This window comes from Prionailurus viverrinus, chromosome E1 (genome assembly GCF_022837055.1).
Source record: "Prionailurus viverrinus isolate Anna chromosome E1, UM_Priviv_1.0, whole genome shotgun sequence".
In the NCBI taxonomy this organism is placed as follows: domain Eukaryota; kingdom Metazoa; phylum Chordata; class Mammalia; order Carnivora; family Felidae; genus Prionailurus; species Prionailurus viverrinus.
The window spans coordinates 11,648,044-11,663,612 of NC_062574.1; the positions used below are offsets into that span (position 1 = coordinate 11,648,044).

General features: G+C 59.3%; 1 protein-coding gene across 1 annotated transcript in view; it reads right to left on the reverse strand.

Moving 5' to 3' along the window:
* RAI1 (retinoic acid induced 1) overlaps nt 1–15,569 on the reverse strand; it is a 120,871-nt gene that overhangs the window by 78,692 nt on the left and 26,610 nt on the right. Inside the window, exon 2 of the mRNA XM_047833788.1 lies at nt 2,538–2,682. The gene's annotated coding sequence lies outside the window, so the exon portion shown is untranslated. The remainder of the gene's footprint in view (nt 1–2,537; nt 2,683–15,569) is intronic.

The window sequence follows — 15,569 nt, forward strand, 5'->3', positions numbered from 1 at the left end:
CATTCATTCATCATTGATTCATTCACTCCTGTGTTTGTCCAGCCAAAGGGGAGTGCCCATGGTGTGCCAGGCCCAGGGCTCTAAGATCTGCAGGGAATACTTCTCCCCTGCAGGAAACAAATGCGTGGGCGGGGGGGGGGGGGGGGGGGGGGGTGGGGGGGTGTAGGGAGACAGCTACACCAAGGTACTCCCCCATAATGGGGCCCTGGGGGGTACCGAGCAGAAATCAATCTTGCAGGTTTCAGCCCTGCCTCCCCCTGGCCTCCACCAGGCCTGCCCTCAGCTCCTAGGGTCTCCTAGCCCAGCCCACGGGTCAGAAACTCACCCTTAACCGCCAACCATCCAGCTGTGGGTGGTTTAAGGGTCAAGGTGGGGAGCAGGGCAAAGACCAACCCCTTAGCCCACATGGTGATTCTACTTCAAGTTCCCATAACCCTGGCGCATGGTGGCTACCTGGCTGCTGTACCCTCCCTGGGCTCTGATTTCTGCTTCCCTTGAACAAGGCACCACCCAGCCAGGCCCTGTCCCACTGCCTGAGGCTGCTGAGAAGGGAAGCAGAGTATGGAATCTGCTAGCTCCTGTCAGCCAGTGTCACGCTGTTAGCACGTCAAAGGGTCCCACAGTGTGTCCCTGCTGTGTGGGGGCTGACAGATTTCTGGGAAGGGTTAACTCTTGATATTCCTGAACCAAGCCACAGAACAGCCTGAAAACAGTCTGCCACCCCCCCCCCCCCCGCACCCCCACCCAAGGTGCCTTCCCTCCCCCGCCCCGCCCCCCTGCCCAGGAGTCCTCTCTTTAACTAGGCAGAAGGGTTTCTTTCCCCGGCCTGGGTTGCCAGCCTGGGGTCCCCGGGGCCTCCCTACTCCGGGAAGGAGGAGCCCAGGAAGCTCGCCTGGGAATCAATTGAGGCAGATTTCCATGGACTCTTCTCGGCCCCTAGTCCTGTTCCAACTAGCCTTTCACCCGATCCACACCTTCCCCCCCAGAGCAAAAGGATCTGGGCGCTTGGAGTGACGAGAAGCTTCTGACCCCAAGACCCCTACTTTGCGTTGAGCACACCCTCACAGGCCTGCGGTCCCCAGAAATTCTCCGGTCTAGAACTCCCCTCCCATGGCCCCAGTGGGAAAAGGAGAAGTTCCCACCACTCCCCTCCCCCTTTCTTCCCCTCCCCCCCCCCCCCCCCCCCCCAGGGAGCGAGGCGTCCGGATCTCCGGGTCACCGGAGCGGCGTCTGCTGTGGATCGCAGGAGACAAACACTCCGTCACACTCTCTCTCTCTCTCTCTCTCTCTCTCTCTCTCTCTCACACACACACACACACACACACACACACACACACACACACAATCACCCTCGGGATCACCTCTGAAGCCCGCATTGTACGGGGAGGGGAGGAGGCCGAGTTGCAGGGAGGAGGTTGGGGGGGGGGGGGCGTCCGACGTGCCTGAAGTCACCAGCCAATCAACAAATCCAAGAGGGTCTAGAATCCACGACCCCCGGCCGGGCCGAGAACCCCACCTTACCCCCGCCCCCTCCCCCAGCGCAGCACCATCCGACGTCAACGTCTCTAACCCAAACAAGCCCCTCCCCCAAGAAGTCCTCCCTCCCCCTCCCCCTGCTCCGGGTCACCAGCCCCCAGAGAGACCCAGCTACGACCCCCACCCCCGACGGCAAGGCGCGAGATTTCATTGTCAGCCTGGCCACTCAGGCGCGCGTGAGGCGGGGGTGCAGGGCAGGGGGGCCTGTGTGGCAGGCTCCGGCGCGGGGAGTGGGGAGGGGTCTCCAGGGGAAGTGTTTGAAGCTGCTCCTCCAGCTCTGTCCAGATCCGGAAGCTGCCGGGGGAGGGAGGAAGGCGGGGGTGGGGAGAGCGCGACCTTAAGCGCTCGCAGGCGGCAAGGAGGGGCCACGGCGGCCGGAGGAAGCGCCCGGAGGCGTCGGGGGCGCCGAGTCCCCGGGGAGGCAGCGCTCTCGGGAAGTTTCCCACCGGTTGCCTGGAGCAGGACAGGGTGCGCAGACGGCCCTCCCCGGCCTGACCGGCTCCAGCGCGCAAACTGCGAACTTGAGCAAAACTCCTTCGTCTCTGGCGTCCCTCACCTTCCCATCCGCGGCCACCAGCCCCGCCATCTCAGCCCCCTGTCGTCCACCAGTGCCACAGTCGCCAAGACCTCTCACCAATGTATTGTGGAAGAAAGGGGAGGGGGAAGTCCCCAACACAACCGAACTGCGGCCACACACACACACACACACACACACACAAAAAGAAAAAAAAGAAAAGAAAAAGAAACAAAAAAGGAAAGAAAGAAATTCCTTCTCCTGACACCGATTCCCTCAACCAGCGTGGAAAACCCCCAAACAGGCAAATCTGCAACTCCAGCCAAGATCGCGGCGCGGCGGGAGGGGTGCCCGCGGCCGGCGGCCACCAGCGCCGGCAGCCCCGGGTTTGGGGCAGGTCTGAGCGCGGCGGCGTCCCGGGGGCTCCGGGAGCCCTCGCGCCCCGGAACGGCCCCCCGAAGACACAAAGCTCTGCCGCCAACAATACCTGCGTGTTCCTCCTGGATCTCCCGGGCGCCGGCGCTGCGCGTCTCGCCGTCTCCCCTTCCCCGCGCCGTCTCTCTCCTCCTCCTCCTCCTCTCGCGCGCGCTCTCCCCCTCGCCTCTTCCAGAACGCGGCGGCCAGATGAGATCCTTGGGAGAAACAAATGTGAGCGCTCGCACGATTCCTTTCTCTCCGCCCGCCGCTCGCGGCGGCACCGGGCTCGCTCCTTTCTCCCTCGCGCTCCCGCGCGCGCCGCGCCTCTCGCGCCCCGCGTTTCCTTCTCAGCAGCCCCTGCGAGCGCCCTCAGTAGCCATTATTCACGGGCCACCGGAGGACAGGAGGTAATTAGAGACCGCCCCGTGGCCGCATCCACTCTGCAAGCGCGATGCGGGCTCGGGGTGCGCGCGGGGAGGGGCGCGCGACGAGGGGGCTTGGCTGCGCGCAGCCCGCGCCCCAGACGCGGGGGAGGGGGAGGAGGAGGAGGGGGCAGGGAGGGAGGAGGCGAGGGGAGGAGTGGTGAGCTCGGGTAGGGAGCGGGAGGAGGGGGCGCCGGGGAGACGCTCCCGCGGCTCTCACCGCGGGGGCTCGGGGTCACCGGCTAGGAGGCTCCAAGGCGCTTAGGGACCGGGGGTGGGGGTGAGCGTGTGTGTGTGTGTGTGTGTGTGTGTGTGTTTGTGCGCGCGCGCACGCGCGCGTGTGTCAGAGATGGAAGGGGAGGGAGGGAAACGCTTTAATATTTTTCCAGTGACTTACGAGCCCGTGGGTGAGCTCTTGGCTGCGCGGTTAGGTCCGTGTGTGTGTCGGTGTGGCCGTGTATTTCTGGTCTGCCCGACGTGTGAATGTCACGGGGTTTGGGGGGGGTCTGGCTACGAGCTTGCGAGTGTCTTGCTGGGCCTCGGAGGAACTGAGTGATGCGGTGCCTGCGTGGAGTTGTGTTTGTGTGCGATCGTTTATGGAGGGTTCTGTGACTGCGTGGGTGGGACTGCGCCCATGTGGGGCTGCCTGTATCCGAGGGGCTGTGTGTACAGGATTGTGTCTGCGTGGGCCCGAGTGTGCCTCGGGGCTGTTGTGTGTCTGTGTGGGTTTGTTTGCGAGTGGGATTGCGGTTGTTGGGGCTGTGGGTCTGCGCGTGGAGGGGGCAGTACGCCTGTGCAGGGCTGTGGGTCGACGTGAGGCTGTGGTGTGCGTCTGCAGGCGGTCTTGTGTGTGGCTGCGTAGGGCTGTGTTCTGCGTGCGGGCCTGAGGCCTGGCGGGCGCGGGGGTCAGGAGGGGGGCTCCGCGTGGTGTCGACGATGGCACCGCCGCAGAAGAGCCGTTTAAGGCGCGAACAGGCTGCGCTGGGGTCGGGGCGCAGCGCGACGAGTAGTGGCGGAGGAGGGGCGGGTAGAGAAGGCGGAGACGAGGGGGCCTTCATCTTGCGCCCCCCCCCCCCACCTCCGCACCAGAAACGCAGCTTGGAGATCCTGGTACTTGCCGGCTCCGCGGTCCTAGAGGCACTGGGTTTGGGGGACCCTGCTGGGCGGGGGAGACGCCTATGGGCTGGTGGGGGCAGTGGGAACTGAGACTCTGGAGATCCGGAGCAGCTCACAAGTGCGCGGCGAGGGCTGCCTGAAGAGGCGGGCGGCAGCCTGGAGACGGCAGAGGACTGGGCCAAGACAAAGGAGAGCGGGGCCGGGGCCTCGAGGCGGGACCGCACCTCCAGGTTCCCCCCCGCGGCGGAGGGGCAGCCCAGCCCGCGCGCTTCAGGCCGTCGCGTGGAGCCCCGGGGCGGTGGTGCGGCGGCGCAGCCCCTCTAAGCCCCAGTCCGGGAGCCGCCTCAGGGAGCAGCTCCAGGGCCCCGGGGGCACGGAATTACACGCCCCGGGAGGGGCCGCCGTAGCGGAGTGGGAGGGGGGGGCGGGTTCTGAGCTCAGCAGGCGGACGCCAGCGCCCCGGGGCTGTGATTGAGCGCTCGCCTGGCCCGCCCCTCGCCAGGCTGCTCACCGCCCACGCAGCCATTCATTCATTCATCTATCCGTCTCTCCTTCTACCCACCCTTCCATCCAGACACGTGTCCGACCTATCGTCCGTTCACCCAATTATCGCGCCAGGGATCACACCGACGTGTCAGACCCGGCTCTCGCCACTCTCTCTCCTGCTTGCCAGTCTTGCTTGTCTTGCTCTCCTTGGCCCCCCACCGATGCTCCCCGCTCGGGGCCCCTCTCTGTTCTGCCAAGCGGGGAGGAGTGCACCCACGACCTCTATCACACTTAGGTTTTGCTGTTCAGTGATTGCCCGACTTCCTCTATTAACCCCCACCCTGCCCCTACTAACCTCTCCATGCATCCTACACTCTACTCCCGCAGCAATTATGAGCCAACTGGGTGTGCGGAGCCTTCTCCCCACCCTGCCGGCCCTCCCTGAGGTCTGGTGGCTCCTTAGAGAGGGCAGTGGCAGGCAACTGCCACTGCTTGAGCTCTTCTTAAGGCCCAGCCTCCTGTAGGCTGGGGGGAGGGGAGGGAGGAATGGGGACTAGAAGGGGTTTCATGGATTGCTGTGTGTCCAGGTCTTTGGCTAAGGGCTGTGCAGGCTTAGGGCCTGATGGCACAGAGGCCGCCAGTACCCCAGTGGCTTGAATAGTCACTCCCAAACCTACCATTGGTACAGCGTCAAGTGGAAAACCAAAAGCACAGATTCCTGGGCCCTAGCCCACACCTAACCAATCCAAGTGCCCAGGGCCTTTGTACATGCTCTTTCCCCTGCCTAGGAATCAACAGCTTATAGCCAGGCTCGACAGTGGTCACTGGCCTGGAATGTCTTACAGGCTCCCCAGACTGCTGGGTGCATCTGCCCAGGGGCAAAGAGCCAGCCTCACTCCCAGAAATGGACCCTAATGTGCCCTCTGGGCTGACCCCTAGCTCACGTGTTAAGGATGCAGCAAAAACAAAGAAGTCAACCGTGGGCACCCAACTCCCAGCAGGCAAGCCCTGGGCAGCTCTGGTCTTCCCATCTGTAGAACCCAGGCTACTTAGCCCCTATCTTCAATGATCTGGCCTTGGGAACCAGGGTTCTCAGTCCTGAGGCTGCGGAAAGGCAACATTAGACAAAAAAAACAAAACAAAACAAAAAAAACCACCCCAAATCCCTGCTGGGGATCACCAACCCAGCCTCAGACTGGCCTGCAACCCCTATCATAGTGCTGCCTGACCCCTCAGCCTCAGACTGTCCCTGTCACATCTGACTCAGCCACCTCCTCCATACAGCCATCCACAAGGTCAAGATTGGCAGGCAGGGTGTGAGGGTGGTAGCGTGTGCCCCCTTTATCAGGAGGGGAGGGACAGGCTCCCCTCCCCTCTCTGGTTTCAGAGTGAAGTAAAAGTCCTCACAGTCTCCGATGAAATCCCACACAGTCAGGCCCCCACCACCTCTCTGGCCTCATGCCCCTTCCCCTTACCCACTACTTTGTCTTCTAGATGGTCCTTGAATTCACCAGACGCACTCTTACCTCAGGGCCTTTGCACTCGCTTATCCCTCTGGCTGCAGTGCTCTTCCCCACTTTCTAATGTACCATATACTTGGTTTGTTTAAGTGTTTTGCAGTTACTTTTGTCTGTGTGCTCACTGTGTACCCTCTGTACCTAGAACGGAGGCTGACACACATTCAGTAGGTATTGAATGAAGAAATGAGTGAACGAGTGAATGAATGAATGAGGTTGACCCAAGCCTTCTTCTTGGGAGCCTGTCCCAGCCCAGGGCTTTCTCTTCTTTGAACCAATAGCCCCCCTGGAGAAAATTGGGGGAAGGGGATGGAGAACATCACGGCAAGATGCATCACATGACTCATCCGAGGTCACTCAGTGAGTACTCTTCACCCATTCTGGAATCTGGGCACACGTCCTAAGGGTTTGGAGGAATAACACAGTGGGGGGATGGCTTGTCCCAAAGGAGAGCAGAGCCCTTCATCATCTGTCCCAGGGGTCTCTCTGTCATTCTGGGGGCAGTGTAGAAGAGGGGTCCAGATTCACATCTGCCTGGGGGGGGGGGGTTGGAAACCCCCAACCTGACCAGAGCCCTTCTCAAGTGTTGTCACACAGGGTCACCAAGACAACCCCTCAAGTGGGGACCTACTCATCTCTGAGAGGAGACACCCAGGCTGAGAGCCATCTCAGGATGCATCAAGAACACACAGGAAGACAATCTGATCCCTACTGGACTATTAGTTTAGCTAGAGAAACCTTGCTCACCTCCACCTGGCACAGAGCAGGTGCTCAGTATGCATTTAGCAAATGAACGAATGAAGGAGAGACAGTGTCAAGGTTCAAACTTAGGTCTACATGGCCCCCGAACCCTCACCTGTTCCATCAGACCCCACTGGTTGGGGGGGGGGGCGGGGGATCATGGGATCGTGACCATGGGATCATGGTGGTAGTACCCAGCGCATAGCAGGTACTTCATAAATGCTGAGGGAATGACTGGCCGGGGAGGCTGTCTATCTGGCAGGTTCCCTGCTCCGGCCAGGGGTCTGACTCCACTGCTCACCACATGAGTCCTTCCCCAGGCTCAGTAGGGAGGGGGACCCCCTCATGCTTGGCTGGCAGGAGAGTTTTATGGGCCACGGTGGGAGTGGTGGGAGTGCTCACGGGTGTCAAAGGGCCAGATGCTTCCTGGGGAGGTGCGGCTGTGCTCAGGAGAGCCTGGGCCTGGACAGGTCAGCCCTTTGTTTGCCCAGTGCAATCTGGATAGAGCTGCTTTCCTGCAAAGTGTGTGTCCAAATACCATTCCAGTGTTAAATAATAAACAGGAGCCAGGGAGGAGACGCCAGGCAGGGGCCTGGGGAGAACAGGCAATGGGGTGAGTGGAGCTGCCAGATGTTAGGCTCACTGACGGGCCACCAGGGACAGGGGTTAGCCAAGGGCCACCCAGGTGGGCACAACAGGCAGAGAAGAGGGGCCTAGACTCCACCTACCAGGCTAGGCGGGTGCCACTGAGACACCGAAGTCTCATTCAAGCTCAGCCCTGATCTGGTAACCCCCAGGCCCTCCTGGCTTTGAGATGCCATGGCTCTCCGAGGAGAGGACACACAAGTCTGCAGGCCCCGGGTCAGAGGTGGGCCAGGCAGATTGCAACATCTATCTTATACATATTTATAGAGAGTCAGGTTTCAAATCTCTACCTTTCCCTCACATCAGTCACCATTTCAAAGATGGGGTCTCTGAAGTCCAAACAATTGACTTGCCCAAGGTCACAGAACTTGAGTGTAGCAGAAGGACTCATCCATTTGCCTGGCCAATATTTACTGAGCACCTACTATGTTCTAGGCACTGTTCTGTGTGTTGAGCATTCAGAGCAAGGAACGAGACAAAGCTTCTGTTCTTTGTGGTCATGAGTCAGACAAGAAACAGAATGAATGGGTAAATTATATAGTATGTTACACTTAGGCGGAAAAATAAATAAAGCCAGGGAAGGGGACTGGGAGCATCTGGGGAAGGGCTGTGTTTTCACGTTGGGTGGTCAGGGAACTTGCACTTAAAAACATTTGAGAACAGACTTGAAAGACTGAGACAGTAGGGTGTGCAGCTATGTCGGGGGAAAAGCTGTGCAGGCAGCGGGAACAGCTAGTGCAAAGGTCCTGAGGCAGAAGCAGGGTGAGAATTTTCATGGAACAGCACAGGCTGGTGTGGCTGGAGCTGAGTGAGCCATGGGGCAAGTGGGAACAGATGGGGACAGAGAGGGGACAGAAGCCACACCACAGGACCCTATATACCTTTGTAAGAACTTTGGCTTTTATAGGGAGTGAAGAGAGGTGTCTCTGCAATGTTCTGAGCAGAAGTGGGACACGGTCTCTTTGAGGGCCTTCCTCCTAGTATCCCCAGCAGCCGCGGACAGCAGACATGTGGGCAGGGCAGGAGCAGGGAGGCCAGAGGTCCAGGTGGACGAGGACAGGGCCTGGCCAGGGTGCGGATCGTGGAGAGCCAAGAAGGCACAGAATTCTGCCTTTGTTTTGGAGGCGGGGCTAACAGGACTAGCTGGTGCATCTGGCCTGAGGAACCAGACGGACAGACGGAGCAGCCAGGCCTGCTGGCAGAGTGGTCTGGGGCAGGTGCCCCAGGCTAGGGGGAGGGCACTTCCTTAGGAAAGGCACAAACCTGCCCCATCTGACAGGTTAATGAACTTCATGCCAATGTGTCAGAGTAGATAGCTGAGGAGGCCCCGTTTTTATCGGATGTACTAGGAGTAGCGCCCTGCCGAGTCATTTTCCCACTCCAAGCCTCAGTTTCCCCTTTTCGGGAACACATCAGTCCAGGGCCGCAGCCCGAGGGCCCGCTTGGCCTTCCCTCCCTTGTGGCCACTGCTGTTCTCGCAGGCCAACCGAGTGAGACCCACTTCGCAAATCTCTGCTCCGGGGTGCATTTCTGGAGTGCCCACCAAGTGCCATTGTTGGGGGGAACAGGGGAGACGACAATGCACAAAACAGGCAGACCCCCTGCCCTCGTGGTCACTAAGCAATTCCAGCCCTGTTACTTTCTGTCCCCCGCCAAAACCCTCTACCCACCTGGCACTTCCTAAGAGCTGGGCCACCATGTGAGACCGAGAGCAAAAACACTTGAGATGTTTTTCTTTGAAAGCAAAGCACTTGGGCGGTTCAGCTTCTGGGGGTGGGGGGCCAGGATCATAAACATCCAAGTCCTCTTAAACTCTCAGAACATTCCAAACACTTGGTATGCCCCCTGCCCCAAATCTCAGGGAAGGCAGTGGAGGGCAGAGGAGGGTCTGGGGTCTCCTTATTCGGGTTCGGCCGGAGTCGGGGCAGGAGAAAGCCCTGGGGGCAGGGGGCAAGTCCTTCACAATCTGCCTTGGGCTGGTCTGCCCATCGGGCTCTGCAGACACCAAACCATTTCCTGCCTTTGATCAGCATGACCTTTGATCTCTGCTGTCTGTGGCTTTCTCTGCCATCTGTCTGTCTGTCCATCCTTCTTTACTAGGCTGTGGGAGGCCACCAGATGAGGTCACACAGCTTCAGGCTCAGACGGGGCAGGCCCACCCACTACGGGATACCCTTCACTGGGTGTGGGCCCCAGAGGAGGAACACTGTGCAGGGGGGCGCACACTCTCTCTCACCCCGTAGCCCCTACAGCCTCCATGTCCCGGGGCGATCCAGGCTGGCGCCTGACCCCCGGGGGCAGTCACCTCCCTTTCTCAGCATCTGAGTGCGCTAGAAGGTGCTGGGCTTGTATCCCTGAGCTCGGAGGAGGTGGCGAGGCCCTGCAGTCAGAGGGCGGAGGCCGCAGGCAGGGGTGTGTGGGGAATCAGTGGGGAAAAAGAGGCGGGCCGGACAGACAGCCGGTTAGACAGACAGAGGAGGGACAGGGGAAGGCAGACGGCTGAGGAGCAGGAAGTGTGTGGAGGGTGCCAGAGCAAATGAAGGGGAGAGGGGAGAAGGGATGACAGGGCAACAGGGATGAAGGGAGGGGAGGGCACCAGGTCCGCCAGGCAGCATCCCCTCAGCCTGGGGACGGCCTGCCCCTGCCACATGTTTTCCTAAGCAGTCCTGCGTCTGGAGGACAGCCCTTCGTTCCCGGCTGTGACCAATGCCACCAATTCCTCCCACATGTGGCCCGGCTGGGAGCCATGTGAACCTTCTTGCCTCTGAGCCCCCACCTCTCAAGCAGCTGCAGCCCAGGGCTCAAACCTGCCTTCATGGTGAGGGAGCCACCAAGGGGCTGGGAGTCCTATCCGGTCCTCGACGTCAACACAGATGGCTCCCTGACCCAGCCACCGACCGACCCTTAGCCACAGCCACATTGGACCCTTGACCCCAGTCAGTGTGAGCCTCCTGCCCCAACTCCAACCACAGACTGACCCCTGCCCTCTGCCATGAATGGGCTTCTGACCTCAGCCATAGTCCCTAGCCGCAGACCAACATCTGGCTCTTGCTGGGGATCGACCTGGGGCCCCAGTCCCAGCCTGAGCCTGAACCCCGATGCTGGCAGAGGCCCTCTGCCATTCTGGGGACCATCCTGTGCACACATTCCCCCAGGCCACTGGGGACCATGTGGGAAGACGAATGGGGCCCAGCGCGGAGCAGTGGTAAGAAGCACCATCAACCCCGTACATGGCCCACACCGAGACCTCAGGGTCAGGCGGTGACCAAGGTGGGGGGCCCGAGGCCACTGACACTTTCCCCAAGCAGAATTCACTGGCGCAGAGCGGGAAGCCTGCCTGGGCCAGAGCGAGCAGGCCAGACAAACACACAGACATACTCAGGATCTAACAGACCGACACACACAGTCAGACCCGGCAGCCCAGCCCCTGAGACGCTCCCACACCAAAACTCACCTGCAAAGACACACGGAGCCCGAGATGCACAGGTACCAGCACATGGATGGAAAGCAAAGCCATGGAACCAGATACACACACACACGGACTGTCCCTGCCCCTTTTCGCTGAGCCGCACGGCTCCTCTGGCCCGGGCCCAGCGGCTCCCCAGGTACCCAAGAATGGGAATGACGACAGCTCCCTCCTCTTCCTCTCCTTCCAAGAGCATGTGGAACCTACCCTGAGCCCCAGCAGCTTCCTCTGCCCCCCGGGGAAGAGACCCCAGAAAGAGCCCAAGGATCACTCCCTCCTCCGAATTCAGGGGGGTCGTGGATGCCATTGTCTACACAGAGGGCCTGCCCCATGTCACACAGCAGACGGGGAGGGGGGCCAGGATGTGCACAAACACACAGGGTCTCCTAGGTGGAAAGACACAGGCACACACGTCCATGTGTATGCACACTCACAAAATCAGAGACACGCATGTGCTCGTATGCATGCGAGGACGTGTACTGCACGGACCTACACAAATGTACCCGTGTAAAAGTGACACAATGCACACGTAAGGACACACAGAGACTCCTCTGTGTAAGAGGGCGTAGGCACACCTGCCTCCACACGTCATTTGTTCCCTGACCCCGCATTCTCCAGGGATGGGGACCCCAGAGACCATGGGTCACTCTAGGTGGCTCAACCACTCCTCAGGTGCCCCTCCAGCCCCTTCCTGGCTCAACCGAGAGCTCTGTGGGCCTGCGCCCTCCCTCTGCCTGGTGGCACTGGGGATGCTGCCCCGGGGCTTCTCCCGGCCTCCAGTTCCTGACCCCAGCCAGGTGAGGACCCCCGAAGTCCTCCTGACCTCGTCCCGCCTGGACCTGGGCTGGCTACGGCATGCCCTCTGTCTTTGGCACAAGTAGGCCAACTCCCTCGCTCCTAGGGGACAACCCAGCCCTGTCACCTCCACCTGTCAGCTGTGGGAATGTGACAAGAGACCCAGGCCCTGCTCAGCGTCTCCCAGGGTGGGTGAGTCCCCAGGAACATTCAAATGGAAAGCCCTTTTCAGGGGGTGCCTGAATCTGCACAGATTGCCTCTGGAAGGATGGAGAAGAAACTGCTGATCAAAAAGGAGGGTAGGGGTGGGAGGGATGCTAATTGTGCGGTGTGAATTTTTTACCACATGAGTGTATGAGGAGGAGGAGGAGGGGTGCCGGTGGGGAGGGCAAGGAGGGAGGAGGGAGGGGTGGGAGGAGGAGGGAGGGGTGGGAGGAGGAGGGAGGAGTGGGAGGAGGAGGGGATTATTGTTCTAATGCTTTTCCTCCCAGTTTGGCTTCATCCCCAAATTCCCCGGCGGAACCCAGGTGACTGTGCCACGGGGCAGGGGTGGCGGGTGGGGAGGGGTGTGGACTCTGCCAAGCACCCGTGTGGAATCCTCCCAGAAATCCTCTGGGGGAGGCGTCCTTAGCCCATTTTGGAGATGTGGAAACGGAGAGGTGCAGACGGGAGAGCACGAGGTCTGAGTGGCTTTGGGTGGAGCCTGAACCACTGTCCTGTCTCGGGAGCCGTTCTCATTCACCTGTTCCATCCGGGGCCCGACTCAGAGCAGTCCAGCCCGGGCACGAGCGTGGAGGAAAGGAGTCGAACCCCCGGCTTCGCACGCCTGCCTGGGTTCTGACCTCCAGGAGAGTTACCGGGTGAGGCAATCGTGGCTCCCATCCTCCCCACACACCTTAAACCAGGAAAAGGGCTGCCTCTGCCCTCCCCGGTGCAAGTCCGGTCCTGCCACACCTTGGCTGTGTGTCTCTGGGCAGCTGTGCACCCTCTCTGGGCCACAGTCGCCACAGCTGGGAAGAGAGGTGATGCTTCTCTGCTCCTGCTTATTGCCTCATGGTGGGGGCAGGGGGGGGGGGTTATGGGCCGGAAAGCAACCTTCTAAAAGCTGTAATCTTTCTCCCTAAATTTGGCACATGGTCCACCGTCCAAGACCAGGAGAACCCTCCCCAGCCCGGCCCCCGAGACGAGGCAGCTACAAGGGGCTTTCACCAGACAGACTGACAGGGCCAAGAGCCAGGTCCAGCCAGCCACAAGTATGACGTCCCCCCGGCCCTGTTTCCATGCATTTTTGTGGTGGGGAGGACTGCGGTCAACTTTCTTAGACAGTCCACCCCACTCCCCGAAACGCGTGACGAGGGACTCGCACCCAGCTGCTTCGCGTGATGTGCCTCAGGTTTTTTCACCTTTAAAATGGGAGACTGGCAGGGCCTGGGTTCTGTGTTGAGGAGGCATGGAAATGAGCACGTGAAAGTCATTACGGGGTTTGCCTCATCGCGAGCCCTTGAAAAACGCCAGCTCTGAAGGCTATTGGTCCCTCCTGGTCTACGGAGAGATGGGAGTTCTCGATCGCTGGGATAAGTGTCAGGTCTCAATTTCACGGTGGTGGTCTGAACATTTAATTCGGAAATCCTACTTGGCTGTGCTGCCGGGGCGAAGGCCCACCCGCACTTTGTCTCCCGTGCTGAGTGACCACTGACATGTGCTCTGGGCTGCTAGTCCCCAAATCCCTTCACAACCACCACCCACCCCACAACCAAGCAAGGGGCCCGGAGGCCCGGTGCTGCAGACCCAGACGCTGGGGCTCAGAGAGGGAGCTTAGGAGACGTAGAAGCAACAGGAAGACAGATTTCACCTCCATATAAGGAAGAGCTTGCTAACAGGCAGAGCTGCCCAGAAATGGAATGAGTGAACTGCCTTGGGAGGTGGTGAGCGACCCGTGGCTGAAGGCGTGCAAGGGAAAGAAGGAGGTCTCTCGGTGGAGACGGCACGCGGGCGGCTCAGACACTAGTTGGGGGAGGAGGCTGGGAGCTCTTGTCCTGTGACTTGACCAAGGCCATGTGAGCAGGAATGGAATCCCAGAAGGTCAGAGCTGGGGGCCCGGACAAGCGCTCTCCTGCTCCAAACCTGTCACGTGAAAGCCCAGCGAACAGAGGCCCAGCCCTCCCCATCAATCCCCTGCCCACCTCCCACATCGCAAAGCATTTATTTCTTAGAAGGAAATACCTACTTTCAATTTTGAAAGCTGGAAAGTATACAAAAGTAGAAAGGAAAAACAAAACAAAACAGGGTGAATCCCCCTCACCCTGCGACAATTCCTGTTAATATTTCCTTCCACTCTTCTCCGTGGGCATCTATTTTGGTTAGAAGTCCTAGTATGCACTAGAAATATATATATATATATATATATATATATATATATATATATATTTTTTTTTTTTTTTTTTTTAAGTGAGATACAATCCACATACTATACAATTCACTCTTTAAAAGTGGTTTTGGGGGCGCCTGGGTGGCTCAGTCAGTTAGGCGTCCGACTTCGGCTCAGGTCACGATCTCGCGGTCCGTGGGTTCAAGCCCCGCGTCAGGCTCTATGCTGACAGCTGGGAGCCTGGAGCCTGGTTCGGATTCTGTGTCTCCCTCTCTTGCTGCCCCTCCCCCACTCATGCTCTGTCTCTCTCTCTCTCTCTCTCTCTCTCTCTCTCTCTCTCTTTCAAAAATAAATAAACATTAAAAAAAATTAAAAGTGGTTTTGGGTATATTCATGGCATGGTACGGGTATATTCATGGCATGGTACAGCTATAATATCACTGTCTGATTTCAGAACAATTTCATGGCCCCCCAAAGAAACCTATACCCATTACTAGTTGCTCCCCATAACTCCTCCACACCATAGCCCCTGTCAACCACTAATTTACTCTCTGTCTTTACATATAAGTGCCAAGTGCTTCTTCTCAGCCTCCCTGGGCCCACCCCTGCCCCCTTCGGCCCTTCTGGCAGCCAGAGGGAGCCTGCTGAAACCCAAGTCGGATGCATCCCTCCCTCACTCCATGCCTCCCACCTCACACAAGAGTTAAAACCAAACTTGTACCACAGCCTACAATCACCTACACAATCTGATCTCTACTACCTCGACCTCATCTCTTCCCATTCTCCCCCTCCTCCTCCTCCTGCTCCAGCCACGTGGGCCTCCTCAAGGCTCCTCAAATGCATCCGGCACGCCCCGGCCTCAGGGCCTTTGCACTGGCTGTTCCTGCTACCTACAACATCCTTCTCCTAGATGTCTGCTCAGCTTTTCCCACCACCGTCTCTGCAGCCCCGCTTTTTCTTCATTAACTCTTATCACCTGCCTTATCTGTCTTTCTGTCCGCTGTCTTGCCCTCTGCTAAAATGGCAGCTCCATTGCTTGGCGTCTCGTTCGCGCCTAGCATGGAGCTGCAGCTCAGTGAATATCTGGGCTGTCTCCAGTGAAGTCAGCAACATAAAAGGGACAAATGCAAAAAACCAAGCGCCCCACAGAGCAGACGTTATGAACGAGGCCCTCTGCCTGTGGACATGTGCGGTTTAAACCACACTATGCCTTTTGTTAATTGAGCCAGGAGCATTCACATAAAAATCCAAATTCCGGTTTCTCTTGAAAACACAGATCTGGTCATCCCGGGCCGCACACCCGCGTGACAACTGTCAGCAGGCACTGAGAGGCAGGGCCCGGGGGTGGTGAGGGGGGCTAGGGTCCTGGCTCTGGGGTCTGAGGCCAGGCTAGGGGGCTGCCTCTGCTGGGGGGGGTGGCATCCCCCGGTGGGAGGCCACGAGGTCCTGCCAGGTGAATGCCTTGTGGTTCCTCAGAGACGCCCAGATGTGGCACCCTGGAGGAAGGCCTCCCCTACGGCTGCTCCCCAGCATCGGGGGCCCTGGC